The sequence below is a fragment of the Antedon mediterranea genome, chromosome 9 (assembly GCF_964355755.1).
Source record: "Antedon mediterranea chromosome 9, ecAntMedi1.1, whole genome shotgun sequence".
Taxonomy (NCBI): Eukaryota; Metazoa; Echinodermata; class Crinoidea; order Comatulida; family Antedonidae; genus Antedon; species Antedon mediterranea.
This window is the reverse complement of record NC_092678.1, coordinates 4103700-4116908: the sequence shown is the minus strand read 5'-3', so window position 1 is coordinate 4116908 and position 13209 is coordinate 4103700. Positions and strand designations below refer to the sequence as shown.

Below are 13209 nucleotides of genomic sequence, written 5' to 3'. Positions count from 1 at the left end.
AATTAATGTAATACTTTACCAATTACAAATGTAAAAAATAATTGGTAAAAATACGTATCATAATTCCTCACGTAATACGGTCTCCCATTCAAATGGTGTTACTAAACACCTTTTATACGCGTTGACATTGTGTTGTTTTGTAGTGTTACCAATGATCCACTTATATACACGCGCGTAAACCTTGTGTTGTGCTGTCACTGACAACACGTCGACCTAACCACTTTATACGCGCGTGTTAACTTTGTGTTCTGTTTTATCAGTGACAATGTCAACCTAGGCCTTATTTGTGAATTTTCTTTTTACGCTAAAATATAGTTTGAACATTATATGACAAGGACAGTTTGAATGGAAAATGCAATTTGTAAAACATTATCCAAGGACACCATCCATAATAATATTTAAAAATAAGTACAATTTGTTTTACTATTATGTCGTCTTAAACGACCAATTCCCATAATTAACCGAGAATAATGTCACAAAAATAACATTATACATTATAAGTGACTAGTAATCACATCATCGACAGTTAAAATGTATGATAAATAGTGACAAATTACTATAAAGCGGCTTTTCATCAAAAAGAGGACGCGTCGAAGTGGCCAAGCATAATACTATTTGCAGATCAAGTTAATGTATGGATGAAACCAAGAAACCTTTTTGAAGACCGTATGCTACTATTAAGATTTCATGGTCACATTCATGATACAAAAGTACATTGAGGAACCAAGGCAATCTAACATCAGGACACTGAGCTTGCCTTGCTAAGATGGAACTCGTAACAGTCCTTTGATCTTATGACTGACTGCGAAAAATACCAACAGCACTGTACTTTATACATATTCTCCGCGGCGCGCGGTGTCTGTTAAGGGGCGTGGAACTGATCATATCGCAGCCACAGATAAATTCTTTGATCTCTGGAGAACAGCATCCTGTTGTTAAATTGCCTTGAAACAACTGTGATATTACGTAACGTAGTTATTGAGGTATTAAGCTTATGAATTATACAATTTTGCAATCATTTCTTATTGATAAAATGTGCTGTACCAATCAGATCAAATCATTTAAACTGCAGCTTGTGATTGGCCAAATTACCTTGCAATTTGCTGTTTCTTCTTCACCACTACAATAGTGAAGAAAAGGCGCACAAAGATAAACTTTCACGCGACCAATCAATAGACAGGAAATGTGGATTGATGAATGAATATACGAATAAATCGATAGAATGGAGAGAATGAAGATTCAATACTTTTTACATATACAAATACATTTCAACCAATACGATTATGATTGCAATACTTATCGCTATATCTGCAAATTTAATCTTAAGATTTAATCTATTTCGAGTACTTGGCTTTGGATTAAAATAAATCCTTCAAATTAGATTAATATTACGAAAGGTCCCTCTCTCTCTCCTGTAGCAAAGTAAACACATTTGTATTAACATAATATAATACTATACAGTACCTCGTGGCTACAAATATCTAATACTTAAAATTGTTGTTTTCTCTTTCTCCATAAACTTGCAAAATTGGATCCTGTAACAATGTATTGGTCATGTAGCGCAATATTGGATTTGAACCTACAACCTCTCTCTGTTTTTAATTACTATTCTTTATATTCAATTATAGATTGACATATAAATTTAATTACTGTTTAAAGATTGTGTCATTTTTCTAATTAAACATCATAGACAAATGACATTCATAAGCGCCGATTTAACACGCACTAAAATCAGAAGAGTTTGTTTTATAATTACATACGAGATTAGTTTCTCGCTAGACAATCTATTTATAGTTTTTGCGCATTTAGTTTTCACGCATTTTTTCCTATAATTTTCGCGCCTTTTACTAAACACTTTATAGTCATAGTCATAGTCATATATACTTTATTGTCCATTTAAAAAACAGAAATGTGATTTGAAAACTGGCAAAATACAAAAATATAAAATACAATTTACAAAAACACACACAAAAAGTTAAGAGGCTAAAAATTGTTAAAATTAGATAAAAATTATCGGTTACATTTTACCTTTGTACTCTGGAGTTATATAAGTGTATAGCATTAGGTACAAACGAGCACCTAAACCGTTTTGTTTTGGTATTAAGTGCACGTAGTCTTATGCCAGAATTCATGAGAGCAAATTGTTTGTGAAGAGGATGTGTTTCATCATCAATGATACTTTTTACTTTTTTTAACACATTTTCTTTATACAAGGATTCAACATCAGGTAAGTGCTCTCCTACTAGTCTAATTGCTCTATTTCCTATTCGATTAAGTTTAATTTTATCTTTTTGCATTGTATTACCATAAAAACAAACATTACAAAAAAGTATGAAAAACGTTTCGACGATACGCGTGCTGCAGACGCGACTTCCTTCTGTTTTATTACATTACTATAAATTCACGACGTTTTTAAATCTCCAGACTTGTCTTTTACTCTCTGGACTTGCCCTTTAATCTCCAGACTTGTCCTTTACTCTCTGGACTTGCCCTTTAATCTCCAGACTTGCCCTTTAATCTCCGGACTTGTCCTTTACTCTCCGGACTTGTCCTTTACTCTCCGGACTTGCCCTTTAATCTCCGGACTTGTCCTTTACTCTCCGGACTTGCCCTTTATTCTCTGGACTTGCCCTTTAATCTTCAGACTTGTTCTTTAATCTCCGGACTTACCCTTTAATCTCCAGACTTGTCTTTTACTCACCGGACTTGCCCTTTAATCTCCAGACTTGTTCTTTAACCTCCGGACTTGTTCTTTAATCTCCAGACTTGTTCTTTACTCTCCGGACTTGCCCTTTAATCTCCAGATTTGTTATTTAATCTCCGGACCTTCCCTTTAATCTGAATTGAAAACCCAACAGTTGGATTGCAAGCATGTAGGTTGCTGTCTAAACATCTAAACTAATGTGAAATAACAATAGTGATACTAGACAAATCCACAAACACTGATCCACACATTCTGATTACATCTTAGTAAAACATTTTGCTTAAGTCTGGGGTTATTTTGCCTAACACACTGATTTCGTTAAATCACCATCAGTTTGTTTTAAAGTATAGTTTAAATCAATGATTAGGATAACAATGATAATCTCACTCCCACACTACGTCATCTACGACGTGTATTATACGTAGAAATGTATCCGGCCTATCAGACTACTATATCAACATATTTCTCAGCATTTTGTAATGGTTTACATTAGTGTATACCATTCAATATCAATATTTGATGTAAGAACACACTTAAGTTGCGGCCAAATGTTCTTTCGCGTGGCTATCACAAAGGTCTGATAGCATGTGCCATTCGAATCGATATAGGACAGTACCAACTAAGTCTTGAAATTGGCTTTATTGCCGTAATCAGGTCGTGGGGGCTGGACTCTGAATGGTGGTTCGGACGCACGACTCCCTTTCCTTGCTACTACGCCAAACTAATACAAATACGTAAAAATGGATATTTATTTAAACAGGCGGAGCAAAAAAAAACGAGAGGGTTAAAGGTCAATAAATGTATATATTCAGTACACTTTAAACCAGTGAACATGTTTGTTTAGATCACATGATACGTTTGTTTGAAGTTAGCTAAGAGTTGGACCAAACACAACGTCTGAATGACGTGTACAAATACAAATCATTGATGACACTAGCTGCTGCATGTCGGATAGGTCTATTAACACATGCGGCGAAATGCTGTTGTTTATATTTATTTACAATAGGGATTGATTTTATGTGTTCACATCGTGTTTTGGTTGAAATTCCATCGAAAACTACGCGTACATAAACATCACAATCTGTATGTTGTGAATGTTTTTGGTATAGACATCTATCACAGGCTTTCCATTACTGGATGATTTATAGTCGTGATATCGTATAAATATCAATGTCAAGGTGCAAATGCATTCATAGTTTTGACGGGACGCATAGTGGTTGAGGCTCATTTTGATAAACATCCGTTCAGACAACTTTCGTGTCGCAGCGCATCACGTGTATAGCACGACTTGATAACAGTTCAGACGACTTTCGTTGTAGCAGTGTATCCAGTGTATATAACGACTTGAATATTGGTTGAGACAACTTTCGTTGTAGCAGTGTATCCCGTGTATAGAACGACTTGATATTGGTTCAGACGACTTTCGTTGTAGCAGTGTATCACGTGTATAGAACGACTTGATATTGGTTCAGACAACTTTCGTTGTAGCAGTGTATCCCGTGTATAGAACGACTTGATATTGGTTCAGACAACTTTCGTTGTAGCAGTGTATCCCGTGCTTTTTTTTTATTGCACGACTTGACATCGGTTCAGACGACTTTGATTTGTTGTAGCAGCATTGCTTCTGGTTTCACGGATTGATATCCGTTCAGACGACTTTCATTTACGTTTGAGCTGTATCCCGTGCTTCTTTTGGTCACATGTCTCAATATTGGTCCAGACGACTTTCCATGTATAGGCCCAATGTTATAATGTGTGTAGACCGATAACATAGGTCTATGACCTGGAATGCTATTAACTTTGACGGAAGTTTGTAATATTTTCCGCTGGATATAAATAACCTTTGTGTTTATTTACATAATGTAATCATTATAATGTGTAATTTACAGACGAACTTCCACCATATTGAATGTAAAAGTTCATACATGATAGACTTATTGAATAGTGTCTCTTTCGAAATGATTGGTTATTATACTTCCGTGGCTATTGTATCTAATTGTAAGCATTAAGTTGTGCCGTTTCATTATGTGGTTGTAACTTAATTTTTGCTCATCATCGTCGTCGTCACTGAATTGAGTTCATGCTGCTTTTGTCAGTATTTGATTTCGTACTGACCCGGCGCTTTGCTTTACAAGCATTAGTAACATTTCGCTATATCGTGACATTTATCAATTGATTTAATACGATAAATTCTACTCTGGTTCCGCATCCACGCTCACTAGCACAGAGAACGATCGGACTGTATGGGAAGTTCTCCGCGGGCGTACTTCATCCTGCTATGAATTAGACCCTCTTCTTGAAACTGAAACAATTATATTCAACGAGGACATAACTAGCCGACTTTTCTTTACGGACCATGTAAGTAAATATTATTTTTATTTTTTAAAAAAAACCATGAATTGCGTATAATAGCAGTTTTCTAAATTGATCAAGCGTTTCACATCATAATTAAAATTTAAAAATTAAAGATATTGATATAAAAATAAAGATAATAACTGTATCACAACAAATTACGTTTGTTAACAAGCCGTAAAATCAGTATTGTGTAATACCATGAATGTATTACTATTATCTATCTAAAACGATATATAGCCTAGCTGTTGTTAAACGATGTATAATTAAGGTGGTCTATATTTAATGTTGTAGATAATGATAGATTTTCATTTGAACACGTAAACCTGTTTTTGTTTTGTATCTTGTTGTTTTAATTGTACTCTGCTGTCTTTGTGGATTTTACACGCACACAATGGGATAACAAAATAGTAAGGGCTATTTAGTAATGGTCCATCAACGTATCATAGCATTCCGATTCTCATCAAAATGTATTTATCATTTCGATATTATGCTTAATATAATGAATTAACTTGAAATTTAAAGTACGTAAGATGCGTATGCGTCACCATAAAGGCAGAAATGTCAGTATACTTACCCACTTGGTGTATAGTTACTAACAATCCAAAATCGATCGCATTTCGTTTTAAAACGATACAAATTCCATTACCTCACAAACTAAAGAAATTACATTACCTAAGGAAATAATAATCAAAGATGCAATGAGGTTTATCATTCATTCAGCTAATGATAATTTATAAACATTTCTGTGAAGGGAAAATGGAAATAGAAAACTAACTGGATCATGTTATGAGCTATGAAAACATTTCCTTTCCTAGTTTAAAAATTATTTCTTCAAATAGGCCTACTTCATAATTTCTTAAAGCGCACTAAATCGCATAGGAATCATATAGCATAGAGCACAATACATTTTGGTTACCGTTTACCAATGTAAAGTTACTCTTCTTTCAAGAAATAAATTAATATGAACAATTGTGATATACATGTCATGAAATAGAGAAACATCCAACAACACAAAAAGAATACAGAATTGTATGGACAAATAGATAGATTATGAGTTACATACAAACAATGAAGGAACTCAAAAGAAAACGATTAAAAAGAAAGTCATTTAAAAGGACACAACATTTATTTTTCTTAACATCGACAAAAAAGTGTCTTTTTGTTATTAATAGAAACAACAGTTCGACCAAATGATTATTATTAGAACCGGTTGATTAAAATATAAAAAAATTGATAGCACCAAGTTTAGAGAATTTTCTGTAATTCTAGATTCCATTCAACTTTGGTAAATTTAAAATGATAATTGATCAGACGATACGATAATCTTTAGCACACGTTTATTGGGTTTGTTTATTACCTCTGTAGTATTATTTACTTTCCTTAGGGTATATACTCTTGTTTTCGTTATAAGACCATTCCAACATAAATTTCGAACAGGTTATCGCAGTTATGTTAGGCCTTGAGTTTCTTTACTTTACCCAGCCTAGCACAAGGTGTATGTTTAGTAATTGTGTTAAAATTTAAAACGCAAATACTGGTTCATGCTGCGAAGTGAACTACCTGTTATTGTTATTGATTCTTCATAATTGTGTTACTGTTAGGTCACACAGAGAGATGGTCAAGTTTGCTCGGACGATAGCTCTACAAGAATGACCTCTCTGGCTAAAGTAGGTCTTCAAGAGTAGACATGAGAATTTCAAGAAGGGGTACAGCTTTGGGTCGTATTAGCCTCTACTCACATTGTACTTCATACATAATTAATATTATCAGGTGAATCTGAGTGATCATAAAAACAATTATAGTAAAGCTTACGCGTAGAAAAATTGATAAAGCTTGTGCGTACAAATAATGATAGTAAAGCTTACGTGTACAAATAATGATAGTAGAGCTTTCCCGCACAAATAATGATAGTAACGTTTTTTAAACGTTCTGAGCTAATATCTATTTTACGTAGACATAGACATTTAATACTTCACTTTCCAAGTAGAACAGTAACATATATTATTGTCTACTATCGATTTTGAGTTAAGATTACCATTAACAATATTGATTCCAAAACGAATTCTTAAAAGGATGGTTGACGAAAATATAAACGTAATTCTTTACCACATTTCGTTAGCCAGATAAACATATTTCAAGCAAAATGCGTGGAAAATAATTTAGATGATACCTTTAGTATGTACAGCACTGAGAAATGCCATGGTTATGCGTAGTAATAGTGAACGTTCTTAGTGCAACGCCAATTAGCTACGATGTAAAGTGGAAAACAGGTTGTTTACACACAGGCATTAAGAAACTGAGATTTAAATGTGTTTAAGACAGTCACGTAACACATTATCAACCTATGACGAGTGTTTATGCTAATTATCATTTGATACCCAATGTTTCCGCGTAAAGCGTTTACTTTTATGCATGCAGCAGGCACCTGATTTACGCGTAACGGTGAACGCACTTCAAATTAATGACAATCCACAATTTTTAAAATCTGATGGTAAAACATACTCTAGCGAGTAATGGCCTCATCATTGTTTTTACTTAATGGAGTTGTCAGAGTAACATGACACTGACAATTGGCGAAAAAATTCAAGTTTAGTAGTTAATATTATAAATCTATATATTCACTTTCGTTACGAGATCTTACCGACATTAACAGAATGCAATGAGAAGAAAGGGATTTAGATCGTCTATTTTTAACGAGAAACATTAAAGCACACACTAGATTCTGTTGTGTCGCCCAATGTCAATTTTGTGTGCTAATAGCACGGTGACCGGATTAATACTAAAAGCTCCAATTTACAATAAATTGTTTGGTAGCTGTGGATACATCGTACTCATAATTTATATTGAAATAAAAAGTACACACAGCGTATCTACATTTTTACAATCTGATTTGACAGACAATGCCATACATACTCTCAAAATTAACACAATGTAACATATAACCAGATTAGTTAAACAATAGACCCATGATGTCGGCCAATATTAAATCTTCTGACAAGTTAAACCAAATTCGACAATTCACCTAAATTCATACATGACATAAAAAAGAAATATATACATAAATATCTGGCTTGTTACAATAGCAAACCCTCCTCCCTATTTATGCCCGTTTATACAATACGATTGTAACTAGCGCCATCACAGACAAATACTGCTAATATCCAATCCATAGGGTGCACAATTTTACAGAGCATTATATTATAATGATACTGTAGTGTATGTTTATTACAAAGTTTGTAGATTCGATAAAACCATCGAAGGCTTCTTTTTGTTTTATTATAATATTGTACAAAGTAATTAATTATAAAAGCATGCGTCATTAAACGTGACATCAATGACATTTTTTTGTTTAATTATGTTTGTTTCAGCTGTGTTCATTAATTATACCACAATTGAAAACGTGACCTAATCATGCATTATTCTGTGACAATGATGTATAATATAGGTGGTAAATAATAAACTCAATAATAGCTTCTCGTTTTCCGTAAGGTAAGCTTTTTACTAATTATTTGTAAGTCCCGGCATATTTAGTGCGTTTAATTGAACAATTATGATCTATGCAATAAATCGTGGGTGCGTGCGCACCATGCGTATGCGTGATTGTGCGTGTGCAAATAATAAAAAATATTGCGGATCTTATAGAATGATAGAATTACATATAATTAGTATCTTGTTGTTTCCGACACTTTGAATTGGTTGCTTCGCGATCAAGATCATTGACCCCTTTTTGCAATTGCACACTCGTGGATTATTTTGTTTCTTAATATTTATTGTCTTGTTTTGAGTAAGAAGATACATTCTTTTATTAAATCTTTCTAAGATTCACGAGCTTCTATCTCGGTGTAAAGCTGTATTCAGACTGAAATTCCAATCAAACGGGGGTGCCTTCGAATTTCTAAAGATTAGTTTCCACTGGAAACAAATAACAAACATAAACTATGGTATTTATTGGAGAAGTGTATATGTAAAGTAACAACTAAACACATCCTGTATAGTTATTATGGTTATATAGCATTCTTCCAAATAGGCCTATTGTGTGTAAAAATTAAAATCAATTTTGGATTCTTTGGTTTACCAGCATAGCTGTTAATACTTCTTTTAAATGGAGTACTTTGATAAGAATATTCAGATAAGACCGAGACCAGAAGTGTAACACTTTGTGTACTATTTTATGCAAACAGTATTGGTGATATGGACAAACGATTTGGCGGAGTATGCCACTGAGTCAATTTACTGTTTGATAATTTTTGTTGAATCCAGTATCGATCGATATTAAAATAATGTGATCAAACGTTTATAAATAATGTTGATAATATGCATGTGTATAGGTCAGGTTTGTTAAACAAATATTTTATTCCGGAATGCTTATTGCAACTTATGTATGTTATTTGAAGTTCAAAAGCTAAAGCTTGGTTCCTAATAGGACGTAAGCGCAACGTAAGTGACTTGACAACAAGAGATGTATTATTGTCGATTGTGATTGGTCCAATCGCTTGCGTTGCGTCTACGATAACCTGTTAAGTACATAACACATATCGATAACAGCAATGAACAAACGTGTAGGCCTACCCAGCTTGTTGCTACGTGTTTATACCGTTATGCATTATTACATTTATAAATTAATCACGATTAACGAATACGGTAGTAACTAGCACCATCACAGTTATATGATTCTAAAATAATTTGAAACATTTAAATTAAATTAAAGTTTCTTAACATTTACAAAAAAGCGACCAGAACCAATGACTCGCTCTTCATTGATAATGCTCGTTTACATAGTTAAATCCGCGAAGTGGTTTATTCGTGTTAATTAAATCATGATGAAAACTAGTACGGGCAATCAGCTTGTCGAGAGAATATTACATTAAACATGCAACATACTTGCACAAAAACTTTGAGGACCAAACACAGACCTAACAATTAACAGTATGAAGACCGACTAATTGCGTTGGTTTCTTGCTGATTTCATGATGGGAACGCGTTTTGAACGCAGTTGGAACGATATCTTTGACGGCCATCAAGATAAGTCGTCGTGTGGATCTAACATCATGTCAGTTGTCTTTAATCTGGTCCTGATCAAACAGGTTTCCCGCCACTGTGACTTCACATTAATCAATTTAAATACATTCTCGTTCAATTAGATCTATTTAGATTGGACATGACAAATATCTTCTCTTTTTTTTAAATCACTTCTACAGTTTCCCCAGTGTGAGGTTATATATACATTCTTTTGGACTGACTTAATGATTGAATATGTTAAAGAAAATTAACATTTTTGTGTAATAAATCCTTTGACAATAGTCCTGAGGGAAGGAAGTCGAAATGAAACTTAAATGAATTGTATAATATCATAAAATAAACAATTAAGCACCCAGAATTTGAGCGAAATACTTTGCAAAGAGCGACAGGGTCGTGCTATTTTATTGATGACAATAACTCGAGATTGTAATAAGATTTTTTAACGCCACCAATAGGCTAAATATGATACATTTTTTTGGAAGATTTATCAGCATGGTAAGAAAGTTAACGTGCAAAAAAAACGTACAAGCATTTTGCCAAGTAACAATATAGCAAATAAGATTATCAAATAAAAGAAAGCCAAAAGAAAATTGCTTTTTAAGGAAAATTTTATTGCGCGAATATAGTTTTTTTTATTTAAAACATGCAAACTAGAAAGTGTCCTTGATTTTTTCTGGGAACATGTTACCAGATTTAATCACAACACTGCTAATTGCTGATCAAATTCATAATTCTCAATTACTTGCTTGGAAATTAACACATTATTTTGAAGTCAAATTTACAAACTAATCAGAAATTGGAATAACGCTTCACCGTTTCCAAGGTTTTGCATCGTAAAGACGTCATTTAGTAAAATCGTGTATTTATTCGAGTTAAATTCGAGTGCTAAGTAAACTATCACTATATGTTTCATATGATTTAAAATCGATAGCGGATTCAAATACAAATTACACGCGTGTATATGCTGATAATTCTATTAGCACAATGAACACATCCATTTTACGCGCACGTACAAATTCCGCGTGTCAAAATACGTAATTATGTTACGTCACTATTGAAAAGTATCGATGCCAAACTCAAATAATATTTTTTCAATATTTGTTACTCAATGCGCTATCCGGCCGACGGTGATTTATGAGAGCTTACACATTCATAGGACTGCTTATTTTTAAAATCATTTCTAGTATTATTATATAAACATAGGAATATACAAATTACGGTTGTCTGTTTGGTGAAATTCTCTTTTGTTTAAAGATCAAAGGATGCCGATAAACCTGCAGAAACAGAGTTTAAAAGAAGAAAGTAAAGTAGTTTGAAAGGAAAAAATAATATTCAAATTATGATCATCCTATGCAAGATGTGGTGATGATGACAGAGGAAATGCGAAAGTTCAGACAACATTATGTCTGTGTTATGACGATTGTGTGCCCAGAGGCAAACTTCACTACACTTTAGCTATCTTGCCAATAAAACTAAAAAAATATATCAATGATGGTTATTATATGATTAGCTTACATTTGGCAAAACAGTGATCCGATTGTAGTTACGCTAATGGATTAAGAAATATATTTGTTCATATTTAATCAGATGTTTTTATCAATTTGTCTTGAAATAAGACAACTGCCTCACTACGATAGACACTTTAATCGCGCGCACGATAATACGTCATGTTTACAACGCGCATAGGACACTATCAAAAGCAAGAGTGCGCACGTGGTACCACGAGAAAACGACTCAATTTGTTTAATGTCCCGCTTGGTTTAATTTCTTTAGTATGCTGATCAACCGACGACATTGGTACTAATATGGACACAAAAAATGGCCTTTTGTCGCATTCCATAAATATGTCGCTCGGGGCTAAATGGAAAAGTATTGTCGCATATCATCAAAATCATCGCGCAGAGTATGATAGTGATAAACACCAATTCAAAAAAAAATTTCGTAATGGTGACAATAATGCTTATTTCTCAACAACGAAGTGTTTTGTTTTGGTAGAAAACTTCTAAATATAGACGATTGTGCCGTGGGGCTTTGGTGATATTTTTACACAACAAATGTTTTCCATTTTGACGATTACAATTGTTTTTAAATACATTATGTATGTGGCATTTCCCACCGGTAAATACCAGAACAATTGACTCTACTAACGGATTTCTTATAAAAATGATTTCTTGCTTGTGTCCAATGTTTAAAGTTGCTTAATGACCGAAGGGTCATACAGTAATTAAGATATAAAAGTCGGGCTTCAAATGTTTGTTTATATGGTTAGATGTTATATCGTATGTGTATACAGTAGCTTATTGTACCATTTCATTAATAGTAGGTTTGGTATCATTTTAAGGGTGTTCTTTATGTAAGGATCTATGACTCAGATTGTACCACGAGTGAACGTGCAGATTGTTTTTCTCTTAGGGCATTATGTGACTTAAATAGTTTTTCTAAATTATCTTTTTATTTTTCTAGGCACATACGAAGAGTAAATTGGAATGCTTTGCTTTCGACAAAAAAATATTTAAAATTAATTCTATTAAATGTAGTTTTTAGTTTATTAAATTTCATAAATTATTACGAGTCTGTACTCGAGGTTAAACAATTTGTCAAAAAATACATAAATGAATCTTAATGAATGTAGTTTTTAGTCAGAAGTTCAACGATGTACAGTATGAGATATAGTATTTCACAAATCATAAAAAGTCTCCTAATTACCGGTAGTTCATCAAGACAGGAAGTCAACGCGCGCGTACAAATCCTGTACCATCTTTTCAACGCGTGCGGCCAGGAAATAGTGAAATGACTCTTCCCTGGTTTGTCGAATATTGATGAATTACTCAACATCAAAATTTGAACACTCCGACCATCTTACTTCTAACAAATGTCATTTAATAATTGATATGTATATAAGTTCAAAGGTCATTAAGCGATGTAGTTGCAGCGTAATATCCACGTATGCATCGATCAACCGGTTAATGAGGACACTATTTTGCTATTTATCAAGATGATACGTGTTCTCAAATCGTCAATCGTTTTTAAGTCTCAACACTAAAATAATTAAATATCAATTTATACACTTCTTCAACCATTAGATGAATACCAAAACTTCCTAAGTACATGATTACGTCAAATACTGTATT

General features: G+C 33.3%; 1 long non-coding RNA gene across 1 annotated transcript in view; it reads right to left on the bottom strand.

Moving 5' to 3' along the window:
* Positions 1-2728: 2728 nt before the first annotated feature.
* Positions 2729-13209, bottom strand: part of LOC140058491 (uncharacterized) — a 33011-nt gene continuing 22530 nt past the window's right edge. Inside the window, exons 2-3 of the long non-coding RNA XR_011847012.1 lie at positions 5634-5731; positions 2729-2838 (exon numbers count right to left, since the gene is read on the bottom strand). This is a non-coding gene — a long non-coding RNA (uncharacterized lncRNA). The remainder of the gene's footprint in view (positions 2839-5633; positions 5732-13209) is intronic.